This window comes from Crinia signifera, chromosome 19, assembly GCF_055691185.1.
Source record: "Crinia signifera chromosome 19, ASM5569118v1, whole genome shotgun sequence".
Classification (NCBI taxonomy): Eukaryota; Metazoa; Chordata; class Amphibia; order Anura; family Myobatrachidae; genus Crinia; species Crinia signifera.
Genome location: NC_139226.1, coordinates 94,547,533 through 94,561,416, shown reverse-complemented (window position 1 = coordinate 94,561,416; position 13,884 = coordinate 94,547,533). Strand labels below are relative to the sequence as shown.

At 43.2% G+C, this 13,884-nt stretch overlaps 1 protein-coding gene across 6 annotated transcripts in view; it reads left to right on the top strand.

Moving 5' to 3' along the window:
- The window catches only part of CAMTA1 (calmodulin binding transcription activator 1), a 1,324,131-nt gene that overhangs the window by 860,314 nt on the left and 449,933 nt on the right, over window positions 1-13,884 (top strand). The window lies entirely within an intron of this gene.

The window sequence follows — 13,884 nt, the reverse complement described above, 5'->3', positions numbered from 1 at the left end:
TGCCTTCTCCCGGAATGGGCAGCCAGAAATGAGACAACCCTGTACAAATTGTGTTCCATTTTATTATTACGTTCAAGATACCTGCTCACTAGGAGACGCGATACATATGTATTCCTAATATACATTTTATTGACAGAAAGGTTCTCTCACTCCAAGAGCTCTGTTATAACACAGGCAGGAGATCGGCAGGTGTCCTCTGCTGTTTAATATTGCATGATACACTGCGTGGCATCTTGCTGACAGAAATCTCCATTGTTCTTAATATCAATCTGTCTGTGTTTATCAGCGACGAGCGCTTTGTTCCTCGCAAGCACAAATGTCGTATCGCAGGACGTACACGCTGAAGGTGTGTTTCACCAACAGGAACAATCTGATTATTAGACTTTGATAAGTCGAAGTTATTATTTGAGAACATGATTAATAAATAACACATGCCAGATCATCAAAGAGGGCTCCCCGGAATTAATCTGCCTATTTCCGAACAGTTCAATCTGTCACTTTTTATTGTCAAACGCGAAATAAAAATATAAAGCCGCCTTTGTTAACACCTCCGGCTTAAGAGCATTATCATTCATAGACGTTTCAGTTGATACATCCGTCTTTTATGCTGGTAATACATTTACACCCACCATCTATGGTAGTTCCAGGTCAGCGATGCAACAATATGACAGTTGTGGCTCTGAATTTCTACACGGAGAGGTACATTTAAATAATATGGTAATGTTTGAGTCTTTTATTATAAGAAGTGCATCGAAAATATGAATGATAAAGCGGATGGATGGTGTTAGCGGAAATGTCTTTATTAATAAAGGCATTCCGGTTGTCTGCAGGGCCCCCATCAGAGGGGGTCCAGACAGAAAGGGGCCCCGGGACTGGAGTCAATCCAGTATAAATTGCCATAAACAAAGTTAACATCTCCCTTGTAGCAATAGAGATACAGTAGTGCTGCGGACTCCAGAGGTCTTACCAAGCATGCCGGGCTCTTGAGAATGGGTGGGCTGCCTATCTTGTTAGTCCCGGGCCAACTTATTTTAATGGCAGCCCCTGGCATTTCACAGTGGGGGGGGGGGGCATGGCCATGATTATGTGGTCGTGGTGGCCATGCCCCATGCTTCCTGTAGCTGGCTGGCCTTTCCGGAGAGGACAGCCTAAAAGTAGACAACCATGTGATAGGTGCTATATTCCGGGACTTGTAGCTCCGTAGATAAAAAGAAAATGCAGATGCACTGTCAAAATACTAAACACTGCTAATCAAAAACATTATAATAAACCTGAGGTGCTTAATATCAGGGGAGGCTCTAGAGTCAGAGCTGCTGTGCAGTTCAACATTCAAATAGGGAAGGCACAGTAACTGTCACCAACTGCCATTCCAAACTGGCTCACTGGCAGTTGGTGTTGCCTCCCTATTGGAATTTTGGAGCCCTCCTCTGGAGCCGCCATTGCTTAACATAATTATGGCCAAATATATGGGCCACCAACCATGACTAGTTGACCCTAACCTTAAGGACCCACCAGATGAGATCACTTGGTCGTGGATGGTGGGACAATATTTTTGGCCAAAAGTATGAAAAGCACCTGAAATTTACTCTGTGATATATTTCTATCTCACCTTGACGAGAGACAGAAGTGATTTGCATTCTGCAGGGAAAAAACACCAACGGGCCTGGTAGCCGAAACTTGCTTAGTATTTCCCACATCTCCATAAAGACTAATGTTACCGAATTATAGCAATAACAGAAAACAGCTCCCTGCAAGAAAAATCTATTCCTGTAATCAGTAACAAATACAATATGCAAACAATAAGATGACGGCTGTTGCTGGAAGTGAACGCAATAGTTATGATAAAGGTATTTCATAAACTTAATCTATTAGATTAGATTTTTCTATAGTAAATTAAATGCTAGTTGGGGGGCGTGTTGGCACAATCTTGTCATCATACTCGTAGCTTTGTCACCCTGATTTATTGTGCCAAGGCAACAGGCATTGCACAGCGGGGGGAATTGCTACAATGACACGGTTCAGTTGGAATAGAATCATCTGCGGGAAACTTGATTTTCGAGAACCTCCCAGCTATTCCAGAAAATATGGAAAGTATGTAACTGCATGAAAGGGGTGGGACCGGAGGCAGAGCTCAATAACTGCGCTTTAAGTGCGGACGTGGCCAATGGGATTGCATCATCATGGCCACGCCCCCTGCTGTTCAATGCCAGTATTACAAGCATTGCACAGTGGGTGGCAGGGTCACAATGATGCAATTTGCGTCATTAGGTCCCTATTGACCCTTTCTTTGAAGAGGAGTGATTGCGGGAGGCTGCTGGGATTGTGGGGGGGGCTTGTTGCCCACCTTTCCGGGAGGCCAGGAGGAGGACTGGATTTTTGGGAGCCTGCCATTCCACGAGGGTAGGCAAGTTTAACCTACACTCATATCTGCTATGACCTAATTGGTTACAATCATAAGCTAAAAGAATTGACATTAAAGGGTAAATTTACACAAACTTTTAAAAATGAAAAGAGGTGCTGTTGCCCATAGCAACCTATCAGATTCTGTCTATCATTTTCTAGGATGTAATCTGATTGGTTGCTATGGGCAGCCACACTTATTTTAATTTTTAAAAGCTTTAATAAGTTTACCCTGAAAAATTATTAAAAATGGCAAAGGAGATAAACGGAACGCCTCGGCCCTTTTTGGGGATTTAATAGAAGACTAAATCCACAGAAATGTAAACTATCTGGTACTTGTCTTGAATTTTTCACAGATAGCTCCTCCTACTGCGCAGGATATGTAGTTATTATAATCGTACTAATAAGTACGAATAAGAGGTCAAAAGTTGTTGTTTTTAAATAACTTTCCACCGCACAAATATAACGAATATACACCAAATAATTCCTTCTGCGCTTGTTTATTGGGAAATTCGGCTGCAGCAATATGAGATTGTCTGAGAGCTAAATAAAATGTGAAATCCTTTCTGTACTCCAGCACAGACCTGTAATTTTTTTATTGAGAGTGCTAGAAAATGCTGTTTAGACACCAGGAGTCTCTGGCTAATCTCAGTGTGGCGGCCATTTCAGCTTGTTGAATAGACCCTTATGAGCTATTTTGAAGTTACTGTGCTGACAAGCTGTCCACTATAAACTGAGGTCATAAAACAGGGACGTTTTGTGATTGTACTGTATAATGTTCCGTGGGGTTTTTTTTTCCCCCATTTCAAGCTAGAATCTAGTAAGAACACTTTGCGGGCTATATACAGACAGTATTATTAATGCAATATTTGTGTTTCTTACCAAAGTTCTGAACTTTTGCAGCAAGTGTCATTTATTTGATTGCATGGCTGCTAATTTTCAGAGGCCTACTGTCTGGTATACGCCGCCCCTCCACAGTCAACTCCCGCCCCATGCAAGCATGTGAATTGCTTAGCGCGGCTTGCAAAAATGTAGCTGGACTGGGGATTTGCTCACCATTGAGTGATTTGAATGTGTGCAGTCTCTGCGTAGCCCAGGACTTGGTGGCTGATCGGGCCGGAGCTGAGGTCACATGACTTCCCCTCAAATGCCTGGGCATGCCTGCAAAGAGCTGGTTAACATCCACAAATGGCAGTTTCCTGTCAATCTCCTTGGCTACCAACATAGCGTGCTTCAAAAGGATAAGGTGACTCTCCAAAAAGTTCTACCACACACTTCTAAAGTACTGATGCCCAACATTTCTCAGGGTGGTCCTCGTGATCCAATCTCACCTTCAAGAGCCCCAGATGGAAGGCTCATGTTAACGTATCAGGATCCTCAGATAGTCCCTCTGGGAAATTATTAGAACTGCAGATGTAGAGTAATAATATGCAAATTAATTAAGGGTGCACTGTGCTAACGAGGATCTGGGACATTTTGAGGGTGGGTGGAAATTTACAGATTTATATTAAGTTCCTGTATGAGAAGAAATCAATGAAAAGATAGTTAGATGGAGAACTATAAAACTGACAAGACTCTAAATTCAATACTGGAATGAGTACAGCAGTTACACTTTTTGTTTAATTCAGTCATTAATTTATATCAGAATTGTAAGGCGAGTTGTAAAGCTTCCCTGTGCAATCAATACTGACCAGCACAAGTGTCATACATTTTTAAACCAAATTTTGGTTTGATGTTTTAATAACAACAACTTCTGCAACTGTCTATCCAGAAGCCTGATCCAGACCAGCGGTATAAAATAAATCATGTACAACAAGGATTAAATAATGACCACATTGAAAAAATATATATTTTTATTCTGTAATACAACTATTTGTGCTACTAGATCTACAAATACGATATCACTAAATTGTGGTTAGATCATATTTGGCATCACACGTTACTATTATTTAGGCCTGTTTTACCCTCAGAAGACGGAACCTTGCTGGATCTGTCTTTCTGTAAATGTGTTCTCTCATACGCTGAAATCTTTTTGTTTTATCTTCTGTGCTTCCCAGCACTGACTTTTATATCATCTATGCTGGCTTGTTAATTTCCATTGACCTTAGACATGACTATAAATGGCTCTGCTCTCTGTACTGCATCGAAGTGATCAAAGTGCAGCCATGTGTACATCAAAGGTGACGACATAAAAAAGGAACTTTGCCCAGATGATATAACACCTTTACAAAGCAAAAAAAAACACACAGAAGCCATAGAAATAATAAAGTATAACAAGTGAATTTTGTGTTAGAACATGTCCAAAACTATATATTAAAGGGGCTTGTAAAAAAAACAACAACATTTAAGTGTTAATTAAGGAAGATGAAGTTGATTGGATACTGGACAGTTGTACGACAGCACTGAGGCTTCATGAATGAAGTGAGACTTCTGGGAGCTGGGAAGTGATTGGGTGGTCCATCAGACAGCTCTCCAAGCACCTCTATAGACCTCATAAGTCTAATACAGGGGTAACTGTGTTAGTGACAGTACTGCCCCCTCTGCCTTGGGCCCTGAGGGCCTTTAGTCACACACCCTTAGTAACGACCAGAGACAGAACTACCATTGGTGCAGCAGGTGCATTGCTCTGGGGCCCCTGAGAACTATGGGGCCCACTGCTGCCACCAACTGCTGTGTGCCATATTGGGTACTTGGGTTGGTGTGGAGGAAGGGGGTCCAGCTTATATTTTTGCACATGTGCCAACCACTCACATGTTCCGCCACTGGTTATGACCCTTTGCATTGTTTGACAACATAGTACATGCACCTGGTTTTAGGTACCACACCTGATATGTGCACATGTTTTTAACCATTTATTTCATTTGTTACAAATGCATTGGCCGTTAATCATCAATGAAGCAAAAGCTCTGTAATAGAGCAGACATACAGTAGCTCCATGCCTCCGCCTGGACCTGATGTAATAAGCTTAAAAATGTGACAATATGTAGACTGATAAAGTACCAGCCAATCTGCTCCACACTGCCATGCTACAGCCTTTGTCGGGAAAAAGACAGGTGCTGGTTGGCTGGTAGTTTATCGCTTTTTGAAGCTTAGTACATCTGGCCCCTAAACTCAAGTATGAAACACGATTTGTTACAACACAAAAGTAATAATTAATGCAAGAGAAAACAAGAAACCACCGCCAAGCACCCGTTTAACGATTGTACTCAACCAATCACAAGAGGTTGCTAGTATTTGGAAGCATCATTATCGTCATCTGCGATTTGCGCCACTCAGACTGTCTCTGCTGAATCCTCATTACATTCACCAGGCTATTACAAAGGTTTCTTCCTTCTGGGGGCATGCGGCGATCTGAGTACAGTGAATTGTATTCCGTCTGTCCAGGCTTTTAATCACATCACAAAATTTCAAAAATCATTAGAATTCTTCTGGGTATGCGGCACAAGCACCGGTAGCCCCTACGTGAGGAGGAAGAGACCCAGCAGAGACAAAGCGATTCATCCCCCTTTGATGTACACACGCTCCACAGACTTGTTAAAGACTATCAAAGTTTGTTTCATAATAAATACATGTTACACTAAAAACCACAAACTTACTATCAGGATCAAAAGTGCCTTTGGCTGTTCACACCTGACACACAACATCATTGCAGGTGTATATGGTATTGCCATATCTTATTTAGGTCAGTTTCTGGGGACTCGGAGAGGGAAGAATAACTGGGAATGCTATGTTCTCTGTGAAGATCTGCAGCCACCAGTGATAGGAGGAATTCCCTGAATTACTGGATTGCAGATTACAGAACTAAGGGGCATGATCCGCAGCTTGCAGAGTGCTGAACATGCCCCCATAGTGATAAAAACAGAGTTTGGCTTGCAGGTTGCGGCATTCCTGTGGGGCCACACCCCATTTTGCAGAGGCCATATTCCCTTTAGAGAGCAAACAGCTTCGCCACCTGGGAGTCCCAGTTTATTCATTTAGAACTGGGCTGGCCAACTCAGTCCTCGAGATCTACCAACAGGTCATGTTTCCCAAAACACCTAGCTGGTGTACCTAGCGAGGTTTCCACACTTCCCAGTAGGTCACATGTACTAGGTCAGCCAGCAGGTGCACAGGCAGAGTTCAGCAACTGTCTTATTTTCCAGAGCACAATGGTGATGCTTTGTTAACGGCAAGCAGACATTTTGCTACATAACTCCGAAATAAAACGATCAATTACAACGCCGATTTTTTTTCTGCAAATCTACAGAACAAGACCTTTCAGTTGGTATATGATATTAATGCTCAGACAATGGCATCACAAATATGTCACTCATAATATTCATCCTTCTGCTATTAATATATAGGTAATACATAGATTATTATTACTATTATATTTTTTAAAGAACATGACAAAAGTAATAAGCAAACATTAAAACCTGTTGTTCCTTTAGTCCTTTCCAGCAAATCAATTTGCTGGAAATAGAGCTCGCTTCCCAGTATCATGGGTGAGAATCATTCATCTGTAGGAGAGATATACTGTACATGCCACCAACATGTACAGTATGTGCTATTTATAAATAACAGCCATACGGAGGATACAAAGCATCATCAGAACATAGCATTAATATCTCAACATTCCACAACAATAGTTAAATATGATCAGCCTAAATCAGAGCGATAGTATATGATACAAACAACACTATTATAAAAGTTAACTTTTATTGGATTCCAGTTACTGTACTTCTGTGGGGGAAAAAAAAGTGAAATAGGTTATGGAAATACACATTATAATGGAAACAGAATGCTTGAAAAATCAGAAGAGTGTAATCAGAAATTAATTTATAATATATATATAGCTTCAGGCAGCCGGGAGGCAAGCAGGCATTCATTTAAATGTCACAAGTTGTCTTTGTCCTAAGGTACACATTAGAGAGTCTGCGGAATGAAAGATAGCGTAAGGCCTGACTCTGCAAGTACGTGGTGATAAAGCTGGCAGGAAGGCAGTCATGTCTAACAAAGGTTGTAGAATTCGTTCCATGGGATCCACATACCAGAAGTCCGGCACAGGTGCGCCATATCGCCCTGCAGCCGGTATTTATCTTTAACCCTTTGAATGCCAACATCTCTGTGAGAGATGCACATGATATCATATCCACAAAAAATGCCAGCGTCGCTCACATTTGTTATACAAAGTCAAATAAATAATGTGTAAAAAAAGATTATGTTTCCTATATAAGGTAACATAACAGGTCCTAATCCAGCGGTTTGGGAGATGCAGTAGAACTGGTGACTACGCGACTTCTTAGCGCCGAAGGTACCAAGGGCAACATTTTTTCGCTCTAGTGTCTATGCTAGCTACCGCACCATCAAATAAACTGGGCAAAGACGCTTTTTTTTATTAAAAAAAAAATGTTTTGTCAAAATGGAGAACGATTGATAAGGTTTTGGGTTACGAGAAAATGTACTGTATCTAATATATATAGAAAAGGCTAACTACTCCTGAACTCTATGAGGGGAAGTACCACCAGTGACCAGTAGAGGCCACTCGACGGAGCAAATTACTCCTTTGTGCGCTAAAAGATGTCATAACAGAAAGTGGAAGCCACTTTTGCAGGGACACTGATCTGTTTAGAATTTGCTGAATGGGGAGAGAGGGAGCTGTGAAGATAGAGATAGGAGGTAGGCGCAGATAGGGACTGGGGGTGGGGTTGGAGAGTTTGTGGGCTAAAAATAGTCACAGCTCAAAGTAAAAACTGTCACAGATCAAAGTGAAAATACATTGCAGAAGCCGTCATTTTGACAGGCTTTTAACTGGCATTTATATATTTCTCATCAGGCTTAGTGACATTTCCCTAAATGATGGCTCATTTTGGACTGCAATCATGTTCAAAACAAGACTTGCAAGAAACCATACGGGGCCTAATTCATGTTTGCAACCGCAAAAGTTCTATTGTAGTTGCCCGTAGTAACCAATCAGATTCTACTTCTTATTTATTTAGCACCTTCCAGAAGATAAAAGATAGAATCTAATTGGTTTCCCATAGCAACATGTCATCTTCAATAGAATCCTCATCTTGGTAAATAAACCGCAGCAAGTGAAGCGGCTGCCCAGGAAATATGTTGTGGCAAACTCATGCAAGAACAAAGAACAATAACTGCGAAGGTTGCCTTCTGCTCATGCACGTTACATGAACATCGGCAATTGCGTCCAAGTTAGGCCCACGGTCACTTTCGAGCGAGCAGGTAAACGCCGCCCTGACATTTATACATCCACTCACATGCGCCTAAGGAGAAGGAGCTGCCCGCTATCCAGCGATTTGGGGGCAGGCGCTGACGTCTCACAGGGCCATTTCGATGCCCACGTACCCCTAAATAAGCCCAAACCAGCCAGATTCTACAAACGGATTAAGACTTAAAAACAAAAAGATTAGGAAGCAATGGAAAAAAAAAACGTTGGGAAGATTGTTCATTGCTCAAGTCTGATCTCCGTTAATAAAGGAAGGTTGTTCATTTATCTCAGCGTGTTCCAGTTTGAGCATCTTCTGATAAGCAGCAGAATTTAGCAGGAATGAAAAGTCAAGCATCTAATTCTTGGGTATTTCCGCACTGGCACATAATGAGGGAATTGCTATTCAGCTAATTCTCTCTGAGTGGTGCTATCTCCTAACATGCAACCTGGATGACCTGGCATTATCAGAGCAGTCTGGGGTGACTCCTGTGGGCTGGCTCTTGCTCAGGAATGCTCGTCCTGTGCTGCAATTAGTGTAGGCATTCAGCCGTGTAACCTTTTTGAGTCTATTTTATCTTTCCAGCCGGTGGCATATATATTTGCAAAAATGCACACAAAAAATATGATTATTGGTCAGTAACAGGGCACAGAATGTCCGACAGTATGTTGGCAAGGCATGTGCAGTACAGTGATAAGCTTCTCACACTCTTCACCAAGTTATTGCGTTTCCATAGAGATGTTTAAATAATCACAGCTGTCAGCTGCCTGCGAGAGGTTAGTGTTCTGCTCATCGGCCTGAATAGGGGTAAAGTAGTCGTAAGGTAGACATAAACAGTGTCAACAACACTAAGTTAGGATGTCGGCATTGTTAAAGCCACACTCCAGCAACCTAGCAAATGACTTGTCAAAAATATACTAGTAGTAATGTCTCACTGGTAGTACTGTAGGTGTACTAGCAGGGCCTTCTTCACATAAAGACGCACTGGGCAGCTGCCCGGGGCAACATAACTTATGGAGCCTTCCAACAGGGGTACCTAGCATGTCCTGAGTAGTACCAGTTACATACCATGTCACCAGTAGTGCTACTTACATATCCTGTCCCTAGTAGTGCCCGTTACATACCATGTCACCAGTAGTGGCAGTTACATATAATTTCCCTAGTAATGCCAGTTACATATCATGTCCCCAGTAGGGCCAGTTACAGATGTCACCAGTAGTGCCAGTTAGATATCATGTCACCAGTAGTGCCAGTTACATATCATGTCACCAGTAGTGCCAGTTACATATCATGTAGTGCCAGTAACATATCATGTCCCCAGTAGTGCTTTTAGCAAAAAAACAAGGTACACTATGGTTTTAAGGGCAGTATTCAATGTGAAATCCGCCGTGTGCAGCGAATCCTGTTTAAGATTCGCTGCACACTCGCTGTGTTCCGGTGGGCTGGCTGCCAGTCGCTCTCTCCGTATTCAATGTCGGAGGGCCGAGTTGCCCCTCGCGGCGAATCTTAACCCCTGCAGCGGACGAGCGTCCGCGGCAGGGAGCCGTGGGAAGGTGGCAGCCAGGGAGATTGAAGTCTCCCTGCCTGCCCCAGAATGTATGTGGGGGGGAGGTGGACTCCCCGGGATTCAGGCAGCACAAGCTGCCCCCCCCCCCCCCCCCAGAGCCAGCAGGGGACCGGGTATATTCACTGCTCCCGATCATGCATATGTATTGATCGGGTGCAGTGGATATATGAATATCTAATGAGCGGCTCGGCTCCCGGCCCCCTGCTGGCTGCTCTGTGTAAAAAAAAAATATATATATATATGTTTTTTAAATTAAAATATATATTCATGTGCTATAAGCACATGAATAAAAATAGCATGCCCCTTCTCAGAATAAAATTCCTGATTTTTTGACACCAAAAATAAAACAAAAAAACTTTTATTTTAATAGTTCACATTCAACTTCACTTACAGGTTCCAGCCACAGTTCACAATCACTTCGCGTTGGTGAAGGGGAGCAGGGACACCCCCACTTGACAAACCCCACATACACCGATATCCTGTAACCGGACCAGCCTCCAGAATCTCCTTCCATCCTGGAACCAAGTGGCTTTACCACCAAGCCCACCAGGTAGAGCACCTCGCATCACCAGGAGCTCCCTGGTCAGGAGATAGATATCCTTCCTACAAGGCATCCAAGTGGCTACAACACCAAGCCCACCAGGTAGAGCACCACCCACCAACAGGAGCTCCCTGGTCAGGAGACCAACATCCTCCTCTCTAAGGAACCCAAGTGGCAATAACATCAAAGCCCACCAGGTAGAGCACCACTCAACATCTGGAGCTCCCTGGTTTGGAGACAACAACCTCTCCCAACCTACACCCCCAATACCGATATCCTTTGTACAGGACACTCACCTGGAGGCAACCCAGGAACGGATACAGGACAATTTTCCAACCGGACTGTGGGTGAATATCCCTGCTCTCTATATTTTTCTGTGATAATTTCAATTTCTTTTATTTGATATTTTATTATACAGTTTTTATATGTATTTTTTCATTAATAAATGTTTTAACTACACCTGTTGCATGCATTTTTAGCGAGCGCGGTCTCAAATCCCCTTTTCTTTCTATTTACCTTGCCTTGGGTTAGACTTCCCAAGCTTCGAGACCGCTGCTCCAGCCAAACAACTCCTCTCAGGCGCCCTTGGGCCACCTTGGTGACCCTCCCATTTTTTCCAAACACATTCCACTTCTCCATGAAAAGATGGAGAATTGATACACGGAGAGACACGGTGAAAATCACTTAGCAAGACGGCGAGGAGTGCACATTGAATAGGGTTGCTCGCTTTTTGAGAGCAAAAGTCTCCGTCCAACGCGAGAAAAGCACAAACTCGCCATAAAACACGGCGAATTTTTCTCATTGAATACTGCCCTAAGAATAATTTGGATAACAGATATAATCCCAGCTGCCAGTGCTTCGACAGGGGGACAAGTGCAATGAAGCCCCTTGCGGGCTCGGTTGTGGACCCCCACAAGGGAGAATAGCCCCTGTGAGTCAGGATCCCCCCTGTCATAGCACGGGCAGTCGGTATTCTGATGTCGGGATACTGACCGTCAGGATCCCCCTGTTAGGCAGTCATCCGGCACCCCTTGCAGCAATATATCCAGACAAGCCTGATGTTGCGTGTATTACTGTTGCCTTTTAAACCCAACTGTAAAAAGATGAGATGCGCCTGCTTTGGAAAACCTGTGCTTAGTAAATAAACCCCTAGATGTGAGTCTTTGATGCCTCATAAACATTATTGCTCTAGTAAGCCGCCAAGGTCCGCCTAATGGCAGCGCCAGCCGCCCTGAATCTCCCAGATCTCCCAGTGAGCTGCTCCACTTTTTGTCAATTAGCTTGCGGAAAATTGTGGCTGGAATTCTCTCAACCTTCAGAGCACCTGTTTATTGTTTTGCAGTTCTGTAAAACACAGAGACAATTAATTAGTTTTAAAAATTAACGAGTGACAAATGAGTTCTGTGAGTTTTGAGCAATTCATTAGTGAGCCGTTCAAAATGGCACATTCATGCGTGTCTAAATAGCACATAAACATTGTCTACGTCTATGAGAGAGTATATAAACAGCTTCCAGGACTTCTCTTGTCTGGAAGAACAAGGACTTTTATCGATATATAAAAAGCATTCATCTGGTTCAAGGTAAAGCTGGGGAGGATGAGAACCTGACAGGTGCAGCCAACACTTCTAAAGGATGGATTGTACATGTTTCAGAAATGTAGGGAATTAAGACGGTTATCTTAGCAGATAAAAGCTGAGATGCTTACAGAAGAGCTGTCAGCTGGGAAAGTTACCATGTGCCGTCTCTGCAGCTTCCTCACTCCCGCCTCCGGCAGCTGGAGTCCAGCTGGAAGCATAGCCAGATTAAGGGGAGGAAGCAGGGCATACTGTAACCTGGGTCCCCCTCTGCCAGGGGGCACTCTGGCTGGAGTGTACTGACAACACTAGCTGTCCCTTTTATGCAGCAGCAGGATCAGGTTGTCAGAATTCAAGCAGGAAGTGCAGGTTTCATAAGCTGGAACTGGAATGGGTCATGTTGAGAAATATGCATAATTAATGTAACTCACCACCACATACACCACCTTCCACTGGGGTCCTCTGTCTTAAGTGCCCTTGCTGGGACAACCGCCACCCGTTGGTGTATTGCACATGTATTTGTCTTGTATTTGTCTTGATAAAAGAAGGAACTCCTTCCGAAACGTTGACTGTGACCTGTGTCCCGTTCAGTTATTTCTACAAGTCCGTGGAGTGCCGTACCCCTCTTTATGAATGCTTTTTGGCACCCCGGTAATCTGTATCATTGGATAGACGCGAGTGCCAGCTACTATCTCTCTCTCTCTCTCTCTCTCTCTATATATATATATATCCCTAACAGTTTCTTATAAAGTGCAGCAAATTCCGTTGTGCTTTACACTCTCTCTCTCTCTCTCTCTCTCTCTCTCAAGATAATTTTCTGTACACATTTTTACACATCTTTGTTTTATAGTCCATCTGTAGTAATCATCCAGGTTGCCCAGCAACCATAAGGCGTGGGTCTGCAACAAGTACTCCGAGGAATACAATGCAAAGGTTGCCTAGCAACCAACAATCAAGGTCCTTAGGAAACTACAAAACTTAATCTGCTTTGTTCTTCTAATAACTACAGTATAACGGTGCACTGTATTATTCTTACCTGCATAGGATGGAGATCCCTGTATAGAGTTTCCATTTGTGTACTGTACATCCTCAGCCCGTGAGACACTTATTGTGTGTGTAGGTTGGAGATAGGTTATACATATTTGAGGTGATGTTATAGCACTTATGCTATTAGGGATCCTTCAAAATACAGAATTTAAATGTGTATTCTGCTATCCGTAATCCTGTTGTTTTTATCTTATATCTTTATAAAAACAGGCTTATGGTCATGAATCAAGTGGATGCAACTTTGTAGTCTTTGTAGAGAGTTAGATGGCGAGTGTTCAAACGGAAATCTAAAGGGGCATATACACTGGGCAATTTTAGCAGCATTTCCAAGCATTTCTCTTAGAATTGGAGCACAGATTGTTCTATGTGTATGCCCCCAAGTGATGTGGTGAGCACGTCGCCATCGCCCGCAGGGAAAGACAGTGCATGTGTGCTGAGCCATCTGTGGGGTCAACACCGTGCCGTCGCCCTGTGTGTGACTCTTTGCACATGTTACATCTGCCCCGCCTGCAGTGCAGCATGGTTTTGCCAATTGGCTATAAGAGCATC